The sequence below is a fragment of the Malaclemys terrapin genome, chromosome 4 (assembly GCF_027887155.1).
Source record: "Malaclemys terrapin pileata isolate rMalTer1 chromosome 4, rMalTer1.hap1, whole genome shotgun sequence".
Classification (NCBI taxonomy): Eukaryota; Metazoa; Chordata; order Testudines; family Emydidae; genus Malaclemys; species Malaclemys terrapin.
Genome location: NC_071508.1, coordinates 11,209,111 through 11,225,992, shown reverse-complemented (window position 1 = coordinate 11,225,992; position 16,882 = coordinate 11,209,111). Strand labels below are relative to the sequence as shown.

General features: G+C 41.5%; 1 protein-coding gene across 4 annotated transcripts in view; it reads left to right on the top strand.

Annotated features, from left to right (window-relative positions):
• RAP1A (RAP1A, member of RAS oncogene family) overlaps positions 1–16,882 on the top strand; it is a 71,970-nt gene that overhangs the window by 24,695 nt on the left and 30,393 nt on the right. For 2 of the 4 annotated variants that reach the window (XM_054025780.1, XM_054025779.1), the window contains one exon: positions 12,709–12,769. The exons of the other annotated variants lie outside the window; for them this stretch is intronic. The gene's annotated coding sequence lies outside the window, so the exon portion shown is untranslated. The remainder of the gene's footprint in view (positions 1–12,708; positions 12,770–16,882) is intronic. 4 annotated transcript variants of the gene reach the window in all.

The window sequence follows — 16,882 nt, the reverse complement described above, 5'->3', positions numbered from 1 at the left end:
CAGAGCTCCATGTGGCCACAATTATTTGTAATGTAGTCTTATTATGTGTAGGACTGTAAAAGAGAGTATTTAAAATGGCAGCTGCCAACTGAAGCCTGAGATCCTAGTACTCTCATTGCTGTTACTAACTGGTGGTAGCACTTGTTGGAAATTTAAAGAAAATGTCTCAGGCCCCTATCTGCAAGGAGGATGCTGGTGCCCCATAGCAAGGGTAGGGACCAGGGGTTGATAAGGTCTGAAGAGACACTGTCAACTTGAAAGTTGGTGTTTCTCTCTTGCTGTGTAGAAGACTCATGCAAACAAGGGAAACAGAGTGGGGCCCCAATCTTATAGCTGAGCACGTGGGCAGACTGCTTTGCCCTCATGGAGCCCCATTGACTTTGTTGCATCTCTGAGGATCCCACTAATCTGCTCAGGCACTGTTGTTTGTAGGATCGGGGCCCTGCACAGATGAAAGGAACACCAAGTGTACTCAAAATGCTGTCAAATGCATAAAGAAAACAAGCTGAACAAAACCGAGGAAAATATTGTCTTTTGGACACCTTGGGTATTACCCATAACAAGTAAAACAAAAAGAAACATTTACAAGAATTTTTTTAATGAACCCCTTGAACGTAAACAGAGCCAGTACAATTAAGTGAGCTGTTGTCTACCTATCATTTAAAATTGAGAGGACCTGGTTGCGTGTTATTATTTAATACCCTTCAAAGCATTTAAAAGGCTAATATTTAACCGTGATAGAATGCTGCAAGTGTACAAAGAGCTTTACAAAAACCCAAGGTAATTTTCTCAGGTCAGGAGCCTTGTCTTCCTAATTCGGATGAATTTTTGTACAAAAGATGAAGGCCTGGAATACGTAGTCTGTGAGGGGCCAGATTATTAAGAGTGGTTTTAAACGAGAGGGATGGGTCCTGGCGCAGAGGAAGTGGGCATGAAGAAAGGATAAATGTACAGTAGGGAAAAATCCTGCTGTGGTGTGGCATAGCTTGGTTGACTTACTACATTTGAGGGATGGAAAGACTCATTATTCTGTAAATGGGGCACAAAGGTTGAAGATGTGTTGGGAACAGGACAGTGAATTGCTAGGAGCGCGTGCCGCTCTCTCTCTCTGTCTCTGAAGGACGGAGTCAGTAGGAGCTAAACTTTACCTTTTCTTGTTTCCAGTTCTTTGAGGAACTGGAATAAAATATTAGTTTTCTGCCTATGTAGTTTTTGTTGAGATGAGAGAAGAAACATAATTAGTTGGCTGCACCGTGGTATTACACATGCAAAGCAGGGCTTTCTTTAGCTTCGGCAGAAATTGAAAGTGCTGTAACTAGAGGGACCTGCACCCTTGTCATCCTTTAGGCAAGGACTGTTACCCCTGTCATCAGCCTATGGCTTTGGATGGGGCAATCTCAAAGGGTTACAGCTGCTAGATAAAGATGCAAACACGGTGGGGGAACCTTGCTGCATCAATCAAGGCAGAAGGGAGCACAGCTTACCCAAACCAGGGAGAGCAGGTTGGGAAAGCTCCCTTCCACTTTTAGAAGAGGAGCTGTGCTGTTTGCAATAGTGTTTTGGCAGCCTGAGCAGCCTTCAAAGGGAAGGTCCTGGCACCATGAATGGATGGTTATGTAAAGAGATGCAGTCTCATCTGGGAAAATAGCCATAACTGGGTCTATGTCTTTCCATACCCAAATGACAAGCTCATTCAGGGTACATCCACTCAGGAATCTTTTGAGGTCAGGATTCAGTTCCTATCCTCCTCCACCTTCTGATAGGGAAGTGGCATGTTATTGTTAGTCCCTGACTTTCTATTATTTGTATGAGTACCACCTAGTACCCCTTATTTTGGATGCTTAGTGAGAGACAGTTCCTACTTCAAAGAGTTTACAATCTAAATAGGCAGGAGGAGCTGAGGCGCAGAGAGATGAAGCAACTTGCCCAGTATCAGAGAGGCTGTGGAGCAGCTGGCAATTGAACCCAATTTCTAGAACAATCTTAACAAGCAAGACGACCCTTCATCTTCAGTGGTTTATGGCTGGTTCAGTTATTAGCTAACATGTTGACAAATTCTTGTTTCTTTAACAGAAAGTCAAGTGTGACTTCACAAAAAAGGTCTATAACTATATTCCCAATTTTACTAAGGTCCATTGACTAAAATAGTACTTCCTAGTGAATACTGCTCATGGCTTTATTAATAAAAAACACTTTAACTCTTATACAGTGCTTTTCATCTGTAGAGCCTATAACACTGGGCAAAGGTGAGCAAGATCACTGTCCCTGTTTTACATTTGGACAAACTCAGGCAGAGAAGTAAAATAACTTGCCCAAGGTTACATGACAGGTCAGTAGCAGAGCTGCCCACTCACCTATACACGGAATACAATTGGTGTGTTAAGTTACTGTTCATTCATAGAAAAGCTGCATATTTCTCTTGTAGAGATGAGAATGTGTTCTTTGTAAAGTCTCTTGGAAGATTACATAAAACAATTTTGATAAGTTAGTTCGCAGATGGCAAAGCATAAATTAGTTTTTCACTTGGCAAGTTTAATCTGCCATGTGGCTTTGCTACAGTCTCTGCACATTAAGATTAATCAGACAACTGAGCCATAAACTTAAAATATTTTACCCCAATTCAACTATTCTCATGAGCTCCTTGTAGGAAGTAAACCTGGTTTGCATCTCTCAAAATGCATTGGTCACAATAAAATAATTGTGAATCAGGTTAGTAACACAAATGGTGGCTTAAGTATAACTTAGAGCAGTGTTTCCCAAACTTGGGACTCCGCTTGTGTAGGGAAAGCCCTTGGCGGGCCGAGCTGGTTTGTTTACCTGCCCCGTCCGCAGGTCCGGCCGCTCGCGGCTCCCACTGGCCGCGGTTCGCTGCTCCGGGCCAATGGGAGCTGCGGGAAGCAGCGCGGGCCGAGGGATGTACTGGCCGCTGCTTCCAGCAGCTCCCATTGGCCTGGAGCAGCGAACCGTGGCCACTGGGAGCCGCGATCGGGCGGACCTGCGGACACGGCAGGTAAACAAACCAGCCTGGCCTGCCAGATGCTTTCCCTAAACAAGCGGCGTCCCAAGTTTGGGAAACACTGACTTAGAGACTTCAACCATCAAATATTGTATTGGGTGCATTTACATATTTTAAAAGCAAAACATGCAACCTAGTGACCTTTGATTCTGGGGAGAACAAAAACCATGGGAGACGAATAAATATTTAGCTTTGTCCATGCTGCATAATAAACACTCAGTATTTTAGAACAAAGTGTTTCCATCGGCCTGAGTATTGTTTGAATAGTTCCAATTGACAGAAATGGTTCAGTATTCTGATCTGTTCAGATGTGGCCACATATAAAACTATCCATTTGATGTGTACTTGAAGCTCAGTGGAAGCATTAGTCACCGTTCTCAGTATCGTTTCCTGCTCTGTTTTGGCTGTCTTATCTGGTTAATAGCACAGCATGTTTAAGACGCAAGGTTCGCTTCAGTAAGTAGGAGTTTAAATATGAGTAGCTTCCTCTACGTTCCTGCCCATTCACCCCCACTTTTTTTTAAGCCAAGTTACTTGTGTATGACTCATTTTTTTTAGTGACTAAAATAAAAAGAACTTGCTCATTTGGAAGCTGTAACTCATTCTTCAGAGAGATTTTTTTCCCTTAATGGGTCATTTTTCTAGGGTGAAACTCACTCTAGTACAGAGGGGCCTCCTTGTAGCACCTCAGCTCCAATTCAGACCTCCAGCTGAGGTCTAACTGGGGTTGGAATGTTGCAGAGGACTTTGGGGTGAGTTTGGACCTTGGGAGTTGTTTAGCTGTTTTTATGCACAGACTAGCAGACTTTGCTGAAATCTGCTTCGTTCATCCTTCATGGAAGGGCACAGGTAATGATTTGCTCTCGAAGGGCCCTCTTCAGAGTGAGAGTGTAGTTGGTATCTAGGGCTTCTTCGCTGAGCCTGACAAGAATAGTTGTGCCTACATTATCCACTAGAGAAAATGGACTGACATCAGTAACTCATTACAAAGAGGAAATCCAAATATGTCCGGACACTTGCCAGTGTTTAAAGGGTTATAGGGTAGATTGCTACTGTACCTGAAATTACAGCTGTAGCTCTTCCTGGCTTATATAGGTTGGAGAGGAAATCTGAGACAGTTCATACCAGCTGAGCCTCCAAGTGGGTGGGCGGGTGGGTGTGACATTTCAAGAGATTTGAATCGGACTTAATGGCTGTAAACTTTTAAACTAATAACTTGCAAAATCCTGACAAAAATGGAAAAATCATTCTGTTTTGGGTTACTCTGAATCTGGGTCACTGCACGCACAAAACACGCTCCTTTTTTGATCCCCACTTGTCTGCTTCATGCCATTTCTAGTCAGTTTCATGTGTCGGAGCTATTCAGAGCTGAGGAACAAGTGCATAAACTGGGAATGCTGAAGGAATGTTAAATGGTTGGGATTCAGGGAGTGATGTGCCAGGAAAAAAAAAAAAGCTTTATTTTGTTGCAAATTCTGACAACCTGAAAGGCCTAGGTATAATATGTGCAAACTGACATCACTGAAATATCATAAACTGCAGATTAGTAATACTTCTGAGATTTGATATTGAGAAGGTGTAAAAGCAGTAAGATACTGTGGCTGGCTTTCAGAGGTACTGAGCCGCCTTCGTTGGGAGTTGCCATGTACCCAGCATATCTAAAAATCATACTCGCTATTTATAATATTGCATGCACTGAGAAATGCAGTGAACCAATGCAAGTAGAGGATTCTGCAGTTATTCAGAAACTCAGTCAGTATGATATAAACTGAATCTATAGATCTATTAAAACTGGCTTTTCTCTGGAATAAGTCTTTATTGGAGGAGACGGTTTCTTCTTGACACATGAGTTTTGTCTCCAGGTGTATGGAAACAAGGGACACCTCAGAACTTTCTTTCTTGGGCGTGGACCCACTAAGTTTATCCCTGTGCGATTCCAGCAGGAGAAACACTTCCAGAATTGTAAATATGACTTGCTCTGATTTTCAAGATCTAAGCATTCACTCAAAACCCATTCAGAATTTCTCTTAAGCTAACTTTCAGCACCATAGATTATTTACCATTATTGAACATAGCCATACTGTACGCTTCTATGACTTGCATTTGGACTGACAGCTGTTTCATTTAAAATGAAGACATGATTCTTTCTCAAAATATGTATTTCTTTCTCTCTTTATTGAAAGTTGTTATTCAATAGTGACTAGTGGGTCTTAGGATTTAAACTTCAAAGGTGTGTTCCCCTCAATCATTGTATTTGTGATCAAAGATGACTCTTGCAGCCATATTCTCCTGTGTAAAATCCAGAGGCTATTGACGTGGTCTTTTTCAAACTCATTCTCATAACACATTCTTGTTCATAACTCATGATTTTGAATGTTGACATTTTGGCTTGTATCTTTTTTTTTTTAACATGGGATTTACGAGGGCAGCATATTAATAGCAAAAGTGTATACATTGGGGCCGGGGGGGGGCGGAGTATAGACAAGGGTATAATCTTAGGACAGGACCAAGAGCCAGGGACTCCTGATTTCTTATCTCAGCTCTTCCACTAATAAGGCCTTGGCTACACTTGCAAGTTACAGCTCTGTAAAGCCTCCCCCAGCGCTGTAACTCACTCCCTGTCCACACTGGCAGGGCACTTACAGCGCTGTATCTCCCTGGGTACACCGCTGCAGGTACTCCACATCTCCGAGAGGAATAACAGCTGCAGCGGAGTGGCTACGACTCACTCACGGGTGTGAGTGTAAATGCTTGCAGTGCTGTACTAATCACCTTGTCAAGTGGCCAATCCTCTCCATTGTTGTGACTGGCTGCAGGAATGCGGAAGTGCCGGTTTCAAAGTTCGTACCACAGAGAAAAGCAAACAGTTTGCAGCTTGCTTTGAGTGAGTGAATGAATGAGCAGGGGGCCGGGAGTTCGGAACTTGCAAAATAGAGAGCTGACATGCTCCAAAAAGCACACACTCCCCCCACACTCCCTGTCACAATCCACCCCACCCCCCCGTTTTGAAAAGCACGTTGCAGCCACATGAATGCTGAGATAGCTGCCCATAATGCACCGCTCCCAACACAGCGGCAAATGTTACAAGTGTGGCCACACCACTGCGCTGGCAAGTTGCTTCACCTCTGAACTTCTGCTTCGTCTGTATAATGAGTATAATAATACTTACCTATTGCACTGGGAAGGTTTTGAAGATATTAATTAATATTTGTAAATTATTTTGAGTTTTTGAGCTGGGAAGTGTTAGACATACAAATTCTCAAATGTTACCAAAGCCCTACTATTAGAATGTACTGCATTTAAATTGCTATTAGATTATTTTAACTTTTAAGCAGATACCTAAACAACTAAGTGCTTTAAGATTTTTTTGTGGAGTATGGTTTGGATAGTTAGAAGTGCCAGCTCTTTATCTTTTTGAATTTCCTCTGAAAAATTGTTACAACAATGTGAATTTCAATCTACAATAAAATAATTAAAGCTAACATAAATCAGGAAAAACATGGTCTGTAAATGCACACCTGCAGAAACAACAAAAAATAGCTGTTGTTGGTAGACACACATGATACAAAAACTGAGCCCTCTGCACTGCAGGCCGGAGATTATGAAAAGCATCTGTTATGTTGAATTGTTTACATTTTCCCAAAGTGCAAATTTGGTATTTGTAAAAACAAATTCGATAGTAGATGAGAAGGGCATGGACACAATGAGGAATATTTTCAAAGATAGAATAGGGGAGTTAGGTACCCAACTCCTATTGATTTTTTTTCAGTAGGAGGTGGACCATTCAACTGTCCTTTGGGCCTTGGAGGATATTCCTTATAGTGTAAAAAGATACCATACTTAAAATCATGGGACAGCAATAGAGGTGAATGTCTCTATTGGGTAGAAATTGATGGTATTGAAGAGTGAAAGGCATTGCAGAAGGGAAAGGAAAAGAACAGGGCTTTGGAAGCGTATCTGGATTTGAGAATAAACCTAGCTACTGAAAGGTTGGTGCAAATAACTCTGGACAAAAGCAACAACATACCATACATCTTTGGCCAGTAAAGCTCAGTACAAGAGGAACAGCAGGCAGGCTATTTAAACATTGATTTTACAATGATTCATTGGGAGAGAGAATGTTACTGTCCTCCACAGACTGGCAAAAAACGTTTCAAGCAGGTATCTGGACTATAGATTTATTTCTATCATTTTCTGGTGGTTGAAAAACGGTAGGTGTCAGTGTCCATTGAAAGAGAATTATTTCTGTGGGATTTCTGTATAAAACTAAACATTACGCATATATTAATTAACTTGTGCTAGTAACGGAAACTTCTAAAGAAACAGGCAGCGGGATTAGCACATAAAAAGCTGCCCTGAGGGAGTTTGTGGTCATGGAGCTTCTCCTCTGGTTAACATGACATGATGAAGACTGGATCGGAATGCAATTCTGAGCTGCTGATGCCTTTTTGATGTGCATACCAAGGGCGTTTTACAAGATGCTTGGTAACTAGAGAGGAAACATAGGGTCATTTTAGGCTTGTATCTGAATTGTAGGTATATGTTACCCAAAGCAAGGTGATAAGTGCTTGAGGATTCTCTTATTCTCTCAAAAGCGCTAGACTTGTAGATCATAATTAGGCTAATCATCATCAATACGGAGGCTCCCTCAGTTGGCTGGATGGTTGGATGACAGAGTGAGAGAAATACTACCTCAGAAATGATATGGCCCGGTCCTGTAAAGTTCAGGGGCAGACTTTGCCTTAATAAGACTGGGTGTTATTGTACTAAATACAAATGGCTTGTATGCCTGGAAGTCCATGACCTTGATTTTTCTTCTCTCCCCCCTGCCCCAAGAGAGGGTCCAAGTTGGGAGCAAGAATGGTCCAATGGATACAGCACGGCCTAGGCCATAGGGGAGACAGGTTTATTTCCCTGCTCCAGCACGGACCCTCCTGCGTGACTTTAGTTAAGACATTTAGCTTATTTACCGATTTCCCTATCTGTAAAATGAGGATGATAATGCTTCTCTATCTCAGAGTAGTGTTGTGAGGATCAATACATGGAAAAAGATTGTGAAGCACTTTTAGATCTACTATGAAAAGTGCTAATTAAGAAATAGGCATCATCATTATTAATAATAATTTTGTACCTTATTCTTATACTATCATTTAATTGCAAGTGCAGTTTTGTAAGTGCATTTGCTAACATTTAGCCATCTAAATACCCAATTTTAAGCGACACATAGACACAGAACAACCAGTTTTTGAATGTGCTGATGACCACCATGGCTTGAGATATAGAGAAGTATTTCTTCCTTTCTATCCAGGCACAAGTACAATGTCCCATCAACACTACAGTACTAACCACACTGTGGGGTAGAAGGGATATAACAGTTTTTATTTATAGTGTGGAAGTGGCATCACAACCATTCTAGGAAATCCATCCCTAAATTTCTATAACTGGGCTGTCACATCTACGTTGCAAACAAAAAGCCATGATAGAATGAGTGCTTGAGGAGTTCTAGACAAGGTTGATTTGTAGAATGGGACTTTCAAATACATGCTGACCTAAATCTACTCCCATCGAAGTCAATGGGAGCAGAGTGAGGCCAGTGCTGAGTGTTGTTGACAGTCCCATCCATGCAAGGCCTAAATCGAAATACCCTTACCTCTGATCTCTTGGGCGTTGGAGTGGGTGCGTGCACTTGGGGAGGAACATAGTCCTGTTTCAACATAAACATTACAATTCCACAGCATTAAAAAGAAAATGCCTCCGAGGCTTTTCAGTGTTTCTGACCCTGTTAGGGGCTCTGTCTGCTCACTAAATACTTACTGCGCCATTTCCCAAACTCCCGCTGACAGTGATGGTAGTGGCCTATGCACAGTGAGGGAGGAACAGACACCTCAAAATTGGGTGATTATTTTGCAGTTTGTTCTGGTGAAATTAGGCTAAGACAAAGCAATTTCGGTTCACCTTCTGACTCGGGGCACACATCACACTGTAACCCAGATGTGGCTCTCTTCTTTAACTCCCAGTCTAATTGTACTCAGGACAGCCAAGGGCGAGGGGTGCTGTGTGGGCCGTGCAGTCGCCTCCAGGAAGGGAGTTTCTGGTGGTATTCAGCTTCAGCAGTTGCCTTGCTTGGCTCCAAAGAAAATCCTTTTCACTCATGTACCAGAAGCCTGATGACAGTGATGTAGCTTGTGCGTGGGGAGGTGGTTGCCAAGTATGAGGAAGTGGGATCTGAAGAGAATCTGAGCATGGTGGAAGCTTGTCTGTTCAATACGTTTGTTTCTAAAAGGGCTGCTTATAAAGAGGTGCTGGGAGGTTAAAATTTAAAATTTTGTTACTAATAGCACTGCATTAAAACTAGATATTAGGTCTGTTTTTCACTCTCTATGCTACTTGATTACACTTTGCACTTTGCTCCAAGAAACTATTCAGTTTCACTTTCTGGTGCATTATCCTAATGCTGCAGTAACTGATGGCAAGTGCTGCAGGAAAACAGTTTAAAACAAAAATGTTTTTTGTTACTTTTTCTTACAACTGGAGGTGAATGGTCCTATTCTGTCTTACACCAACTGAGGATCTGGACCAACATTTTTATTAATAGACCCAAAGTCATGTTGTGGGGCTAAACCAGTGGTTCTCAAACTGTGGTTCATGGAATCACTTGTGGGTGGTCCATGGAGCTGCAGCTGTTCCTGTGGTGAAGCATCTTTCAGTCTTCAAGCAGTTTCCTGCTAAATATAGCACAATTCAGGATTCTGCAAATCAGTCTGGACCGGTTTACACTAAGAATTAATTTGGCCCTTTGCATTTCCAAGAGCTTTTGGGATCCAATAAACTCAAAAAACCTAAGCATCTCTCTGCACAGCTGTTTTGTTTATTTCAATGTTTCTTTGGTGAAGAGACAAGTGCGATTCAGTTTAGACTCCCAAAATTTAAGGTCACAAACCTTTAAAGAAAGCTAACAATCTGAACGTTGGATGCAGGCTATGGGGGGAGGAGGGAGAGGGAGGAGGATGATTCGGTATTAAGTCTAAAGTCCTAGTCACAAAGAGGAAATAAACAGCACAGCTCTAAAATACTGGAAATATAATGAAGCATTGTTTTTTTTTCTAATGTTGTCTCCTTGATATTTACTGAATATTGTTTCAGATAACCAAGCACCACAGGGAAGGTGCCTGACTTGAATTGGGACAGTTGGATGGGAGGTAACCTATGAATTAATATGGAGGCATGCACCATAATAAGAAAAACTTTGAGAACCACTGTCCCTAAGTACCCACCAGTCTTTTTTTCTTTTTTAAGTGCCTTTTGGCTTGTAAGTCTTGTTTGTGAGGAGTCACAGGCCAAACTACAGTATAAACAGAGCTATATACAAGTTGTGGTGTCCTGTAATGTAGATTGTGTTAATTTCACACCTGCAAGATTGTAGTATACAGAGTTGCTGTGGACTCAGGCAATAATGGAGTACAGTGTTGCCAACTCCATTGTTCAGAAATTGAGTTAAGCCCCAGAATATCATGAGATTTCAATATATATTGGGCTTTTTATTTGTATTTTGGTTTTAGAGCCTTTGGCTGCACTTGGATACAGAAAGGGGGGGTAAAAAAGAAGAGAGACTTCTGGAGCCCTCAGATTACATGAGCAGAGGCAATAAGAAAAAAAAATGATATCCTGAGTGTCACAAACACTGGCACCATAGTGTGCATTGTTTGTGTGTGCTTGTGGAAAGGAGAAAACCAGGTAATTCTTGGAAGTTACAATATTTGCTCTGAAGCACGAGCGTCATGTAGTTCTCAATGTGCCCTGCTAGCTTCTAAAGCGAAGGTCCAGTTTTACCCTCCCCAGTTCTGTGGGTTAGAAATCTTCTGAAGGCCTATCGCAGCTCCATTGGGATTGGAGAGCAATGCTGTATCTGTAAATCCAGCTGTTGGAAAGCATGGTATCTTGGCATTCCTTCAATTCAGTGTTTGTTTATTGCCTTTGTTGGTTGGCCAGTGTTTTTCATTGGTTTTTGCTCGAAAGACTGACTAATATCTGGTTATGGAGCAGCGGAATATTTCATGGCCTTTGCCTGACACTGTGGAGTTGATTTTAAGTTTAAAAAAACAGAAACAAAAACCTTTGGAGTTTTGTAGGGAGTAAATATTGGAACAAAACATAAAGCAATTGATAGAAACACTTTGTAAAAACCTTCCTTATGTTGTAGCACTGGTTTAGTATAACACAATACTTTCTATACAGTGTCCGCTTATTTAGCAATTTGCATAATGTGATGTAAGAATGAACAGTGGGAGGAGGTAGGCTGGTGAGAACAGCATCAAATTATTTAGGCTTGCTATAAAAGTATGTTGTTCCATTGCAATTTGGGGAAGTGTGTTGCTCTCTGAGCTTCTGGAAACCTCTGTCTAGGAGCATTGTACTTTTAATTTCTCTTGAGAGGAGCTTAATGACCACGATAATGAGTCAGTTCCTTAATTATATGTATTACAGTAATTGTATAAAGTGTTTTATGACTGAGCTTGCAAGTCATACCATAAAACTATTTTCTACTATTTGTCTTTTCCAAATCCAATATACGTTGTCTCCAATTTCAAAAGCATTTTCCATGGGTGATTTGAGAAGATCACAAATGCAGGGGACTGGTCAACTATATTCACTTTCAGGTTTTCTAATTGACCCTGGCTTCTGGGGGGATGTGCTTAACAGTAATGGTTTTGTTTAGAAAGGAACCAAGAGAAGGGTATGTGTTCAAGGCTCTTCTTGGGTCTTTGTTCCCAGGTCTGCTGTGTTGAGGAGCTCTGCAGGACTAGTACGGTCTATCCTTGGGAGGTGAAAGGGGAGAGAAAAATTAGGGACTTGGAAGACCTTGCAAAGGTTGAAGATAAACCCATGGTTATTTAATCTCTGCATTTGGCACTGGGACAACTGCTACTGAAATACTGTGCCCAGTTCTGGTGTCCACAGTTGAAGGACGTTAATAAATTGGAGAGGGTTCAGAGAAGAGCTACAAGAATGATTAAAGGATTAGAAAACATACCTCATAGTTACAGACTCATGGAGCTCAATCTATTTAGCTTAGAAAAGAGAAGGTTAAGGAGTGACTTGATTAGTGTATAAATACCTACCTGGGGAACAAATATTTGCTAATGGGCTTTTCAGCCTCACAAAAGGTACAACATGATCTAATGGCTGGAAGTTGAAGCTAGACAAATTGCGGACGAGAAATAAGATGTAATTTTTTTTAACAATGAGGGTAATTAACCATGGAACAATTTGCCAAGTGTCCTGGTGGAGTCTTGACTGTTTTAAAATCAAGATTAGATGTTTTTGTAAGAGATCTCTAGGAATTATTTGGGGGAAGTTCTGTGGGCACAGGTGGTCAGATTAGATGATCACAGTGGTCCCTTCTGGCCTTGGAATCTGTAAATCTATTATTTAACGTGTGTTAAAACAGTTAAACTTGCATCATTCCTGAGGTGATGCCAATGCATCTTTGTGTGTTTGGGGTAGTTTGATTCCAGTAGCCAAAAGTTGTTCTGAGTTCATTTGATGAAATAAAATAATTTAATGGCTTGAAATTCAAACCAAAACCATGACTGCTCTGTAAACTGTATAGTACAGTATCCTTTTAAAAAGTGTTTTGAAATATTTTAAACTGCATTTTTTTTTTTTTTTTTATCCTTTCAAATCCGCTGTAGGGAGCTTGGAAAAAACCTCCAGTAGGGCTGTTAACACTGATGAGAGATCTTGTATGCCAAGGTATGAGCTTTTCATGTTCTCAGCATATATTCAAATGAAATTGCCAATTATGAAAGTGTGCGGGTTGGAGAAACAAGAGGGGAAGGTTTAAGAATTACTAAATGTCTAATACAAGTGTGGTTTAAAAAAAAAAAAAAAAAAAAAACAACCCTCTGTGTGTTTCCTGCAGTTACAGAAAGTTGGAGGTGTGTTTTTACTTCTATCTTCATTCACAACGTTGCGAGCCATGCACTTGTGAAGGCAGCTCTATATTCTTTAAGGGGCAATCAGCAATGTGGATACTTGCTATGCTTTTTTTTTTTTAAAAAAAAAAAGGCCTTTGTCACTGTCTTGCTTAAATGGGGGCACGTCTTCAGTCATGCTGCACGTTTCACCAGGATATGCAAAATCATCAAACCACACTTCTGCCTAGGCCTCCACACACCAAGCAACACACACACACCTAATGTTACTTGTGGCTCCGTCAGCAGTTGCTGGAGGAAGGGGGAACCAACCAAACGTAAGCCGCCTTCTTCAAACATATAAAATTGTGCTCAAACAGTTATGTTTGAAAGAGCTTGTGTCACATTTCAGGTTAGTGTGAAATTCTTACACTCAACATCTGTTCAGTGGTGGGTTTGCTTATTTTTCCACCGGGCGCAGGTTAGGAATTTCCTGGAGAGTGGCTAGAGTTTTTTGAGGGAGTAGAAAAAGGGGTTGGACCAGCTGTCAGTTCCAGAAGGGCTTCCCAAAGACTATCTTTGTATTTATATAAAGTCAGAATTATTTAAATCCTCTTAATGGCTGCAAGGAAATGCTTTTGAAAATAGAGGCTGTCTGACACGTCTTAATTTTTTTGATCTGCTTATATAGTGCTACAGTACATGTATGTACCTAAGTCTTGTGTAAAACCTGTCTTCATGTCTGTGCACAAGCACATTAGCTGGTTTTACATAGCACAGAAGTGTGTGAAAATGCGACTGAGCCCTTTAGTGCAATATTTCCTGTCTGAAGGAACATGATGTGAGGGACTGGATTTCCTGGCTCCCAGTCCATTGCTCTTCCTCTGTGGCTATGGGCTAGTTACTTCTTTGTGCCTCAGTTTTTACGCAGTATAAAATCAGTATTACTTTACTTCACAGGGTTGATACGAGGATTAATTAGTGGTTGTAGAGTGTTAAGTGTTGCATGCTGTCATTGCTCTGGGTCACCCCTTCGTAGGATTGAGCCTTTAATAGTATGTCCCAGCCTTTGATCAGCCTTTTCCATTCAAACATGCATGTTTGTTTCTGTACTTGCAACAAATGCATTAAATCCTTATCTTGGTAAATGACACAATTCTTAAACCTGGAATGCCACTTGGCTTGACTTGAGCAATACATAAAATTGTCCTCTTCTGATAGTGTCTTTCACAGCGCGCGAACTGTGTGAAGAGATTGTGTAATTAAACAGGCATTCTGGGCAACTTCTGGCATCTGCTGTCTTGCTGAAAAATGGTGTCATTTGGGATCCCAATAAATACGACAAACAGTTTTCATTCTGCTTTCATGCTGAGTTAACAATTGGCCAAACATACAGGCCTGATGATAATTCAATAATAATTAATTCAATAGTTGGACCCTCACTGGGATCCTTTGAGAGCATGTTTGCAGTGATACACAGAAGCACTTTCTCAGAACAAAGAATTACTTATTTTGCCCCAAAGATACACAGTGCTTGGAGAAATAGATTTAAAATAGACAAAGAGGCCTATATGCATATTCACTTACCTAGTCAGCAGGTGTCCCGTCCTTTTACTTCAATGGGATCATATCTCATCAACCTTTTTGCTGCATTTTTGCTAAAAAGGTTTTATTGTGTTTTTGTCATAAGCTCCTGCAGTGCTCTTTGGGTACATATATGCTGGAATAAAAGACCCGAGGCATGGCCATGGCTGGCCTGAGTCAGCTGACTCGAGCTCAGGCCACAGAGCTAAAAATTGCTGAGTAGATATTTGGGCTCGGGCTGGAGCCTGAAACCAAACATCTACACAGCCGTATTACAGCCCCACAGCCTGAGCCCTGCAAGCCCAAGTGAGCTGATCCGGGCCAGCTGTGGGTATTTAATATCCGCGAAAAGAAGAATAGGAGTACTTGTGGCACCTTAGAGACTAACAAATTTATTAGAGCATAAGCTTTCGTGGACTACAGCCCACTTCTTCGGATGCATATGCATCCGAAGAAGTGGGCTGTAGTCCACGAAAGCTTATGCTCTAATAAATTTGTTAGTCTCTAAGGTGCCACAAGTACTCCTGTTCTTCTTTTTGCGGATACAGACTAACACGGCTGTTACTCTGAAACTTAATATCTGTGGACGCCTACCCCGTGTCTTTTCTCCCACATGGCCCTTATGCATGCCTTTCCCAACTCCTTGTGCATGACGCCTAATGCTTTGCTTATTTAGGCCCTCATTTGGCAAAGCACGTAAGCACATGCTAAAGTATTGGAATGAAAGCATATGTTCAAGTGCTTTGCTGAATAGGATGGACCTAAACATAGGCTCAAGTACTCTGTTAAACTGGGGCTTTATGTCCACACTGCAGAAAAGCCTCCCACAGCATCAAATCTCAGAGCCCAGGTCATCTGACTCAAGCTTGCGCTATAGGACCAAGAATAGCCATGGAGATGTTCCTGCTTGGGCTGGAGCCCAGGCTATGACCCCCAGTGACGAGGTGGGTCTCAGAGCCTAGGCTTCAGTGGGAGTGGAAATGTTTTCACTGCTATTTATAGCTCCAGAGTATGAGCCCAGTGAGCCTGAATCAGTTGCCCAGGCTCTGAGATTTGCTGCTGTGGTGTGATTTTTGTTTAGTTTTTTGCACCCTACTAGATCCGCTTCTGCCAGGCTGTCTATAGTGCATCTAATTAACTTGTATTAAAATAACACTTGTTCCCCTTCTCCTAATTTGTCTTTAGACTGTGACTTCCACAGGGCATGGACCCTCCCTTCTTGAGTGTCTGCAAAGTACCTCACTCATTGTGGATGCTGGCATAAATAATCAGATGTCCCAGTTCCTTTTGCTTTTGAGGAAGTTGTCATTTGTGACAGTAATAGTAGAAGAAAATAAGAGGGTATTTTAATTCTGGTTCTAGAAACAGGTCCTTTTCATTGCCTAGTCTTGCCCTGGTGTGTTAAAAATCCTTGTTTCAAACAGCTACATTTTGATTGTTGGGTCAAGACATGGGGCAAGTGAAAAACTGTAACATGCTAGGGGAGATTAATCTTGCAATGCCAAATTTTCAGTGGCGCGACTGTAACGTCAACAGACCGCCATTGTTGGCGGGCGGGATCTAACCAGGGACCTCTGGAGCTTAATGCATGAACTTCTACTGCATGAGCTAAAAGCCAACACGCTGTTAGCAAAGGCTGTAGAGCAGATTCATTTTATCTCTCTCTCTAAAAGTGGTCTTGGTGCCACTAGATGGGACAGAACACCGCACCCAGGCGGTGTGTGGGTTACACAACCATGAGGTTTGTCCATTGCTACAGATAAAATCCAGACCTAGTGGATTTATAACTGCTATTCTTTAAAGTTGCTCTTCTGAGAGAGTCTGTAATTTGGGGTTGCTGCTTACTCCAAGAGCTGACTATCAGAAACCAGCCCTTTGCACCTTGAGTATCTATTTTAAATAGGTAACTTTTTCTGCATGTGTGTGGGGCAGTTCTAATTCAATTTGTATCCTGGCTTATTTGACTAATATAATACCAAACATATGCTGGTCAAAATGCTGTCTACTACATATGTCTTGTAACTTAAGAGTGCTTATTGTGATTGCCAACTGGCTTTCTTGGCCCTTTCAACTGGATGTCTATCAAATAAGCGCTTATTACTCAGTTCCCCAGAGAGGACTTGTAGTTCTTCTATATTTTTCTGTTCTTTGTTTTTAAATGAAATTAGTGCTTGTGCTAGGTGCCCGATGGAAAGCCCTGGGGACTGAAAACTTCTATTTATCCACACCATAAACAGCAGCAATACAAGATTTCTTAAACTGCATAGCAAATGTGCTTCATCACTGAGCTGGAAGAAGTACTTTTCATCCAGAGGAATGGCTGCATACCCCACTGAAGTGTAGTCACTGCTTAACAGCACGTAGTACC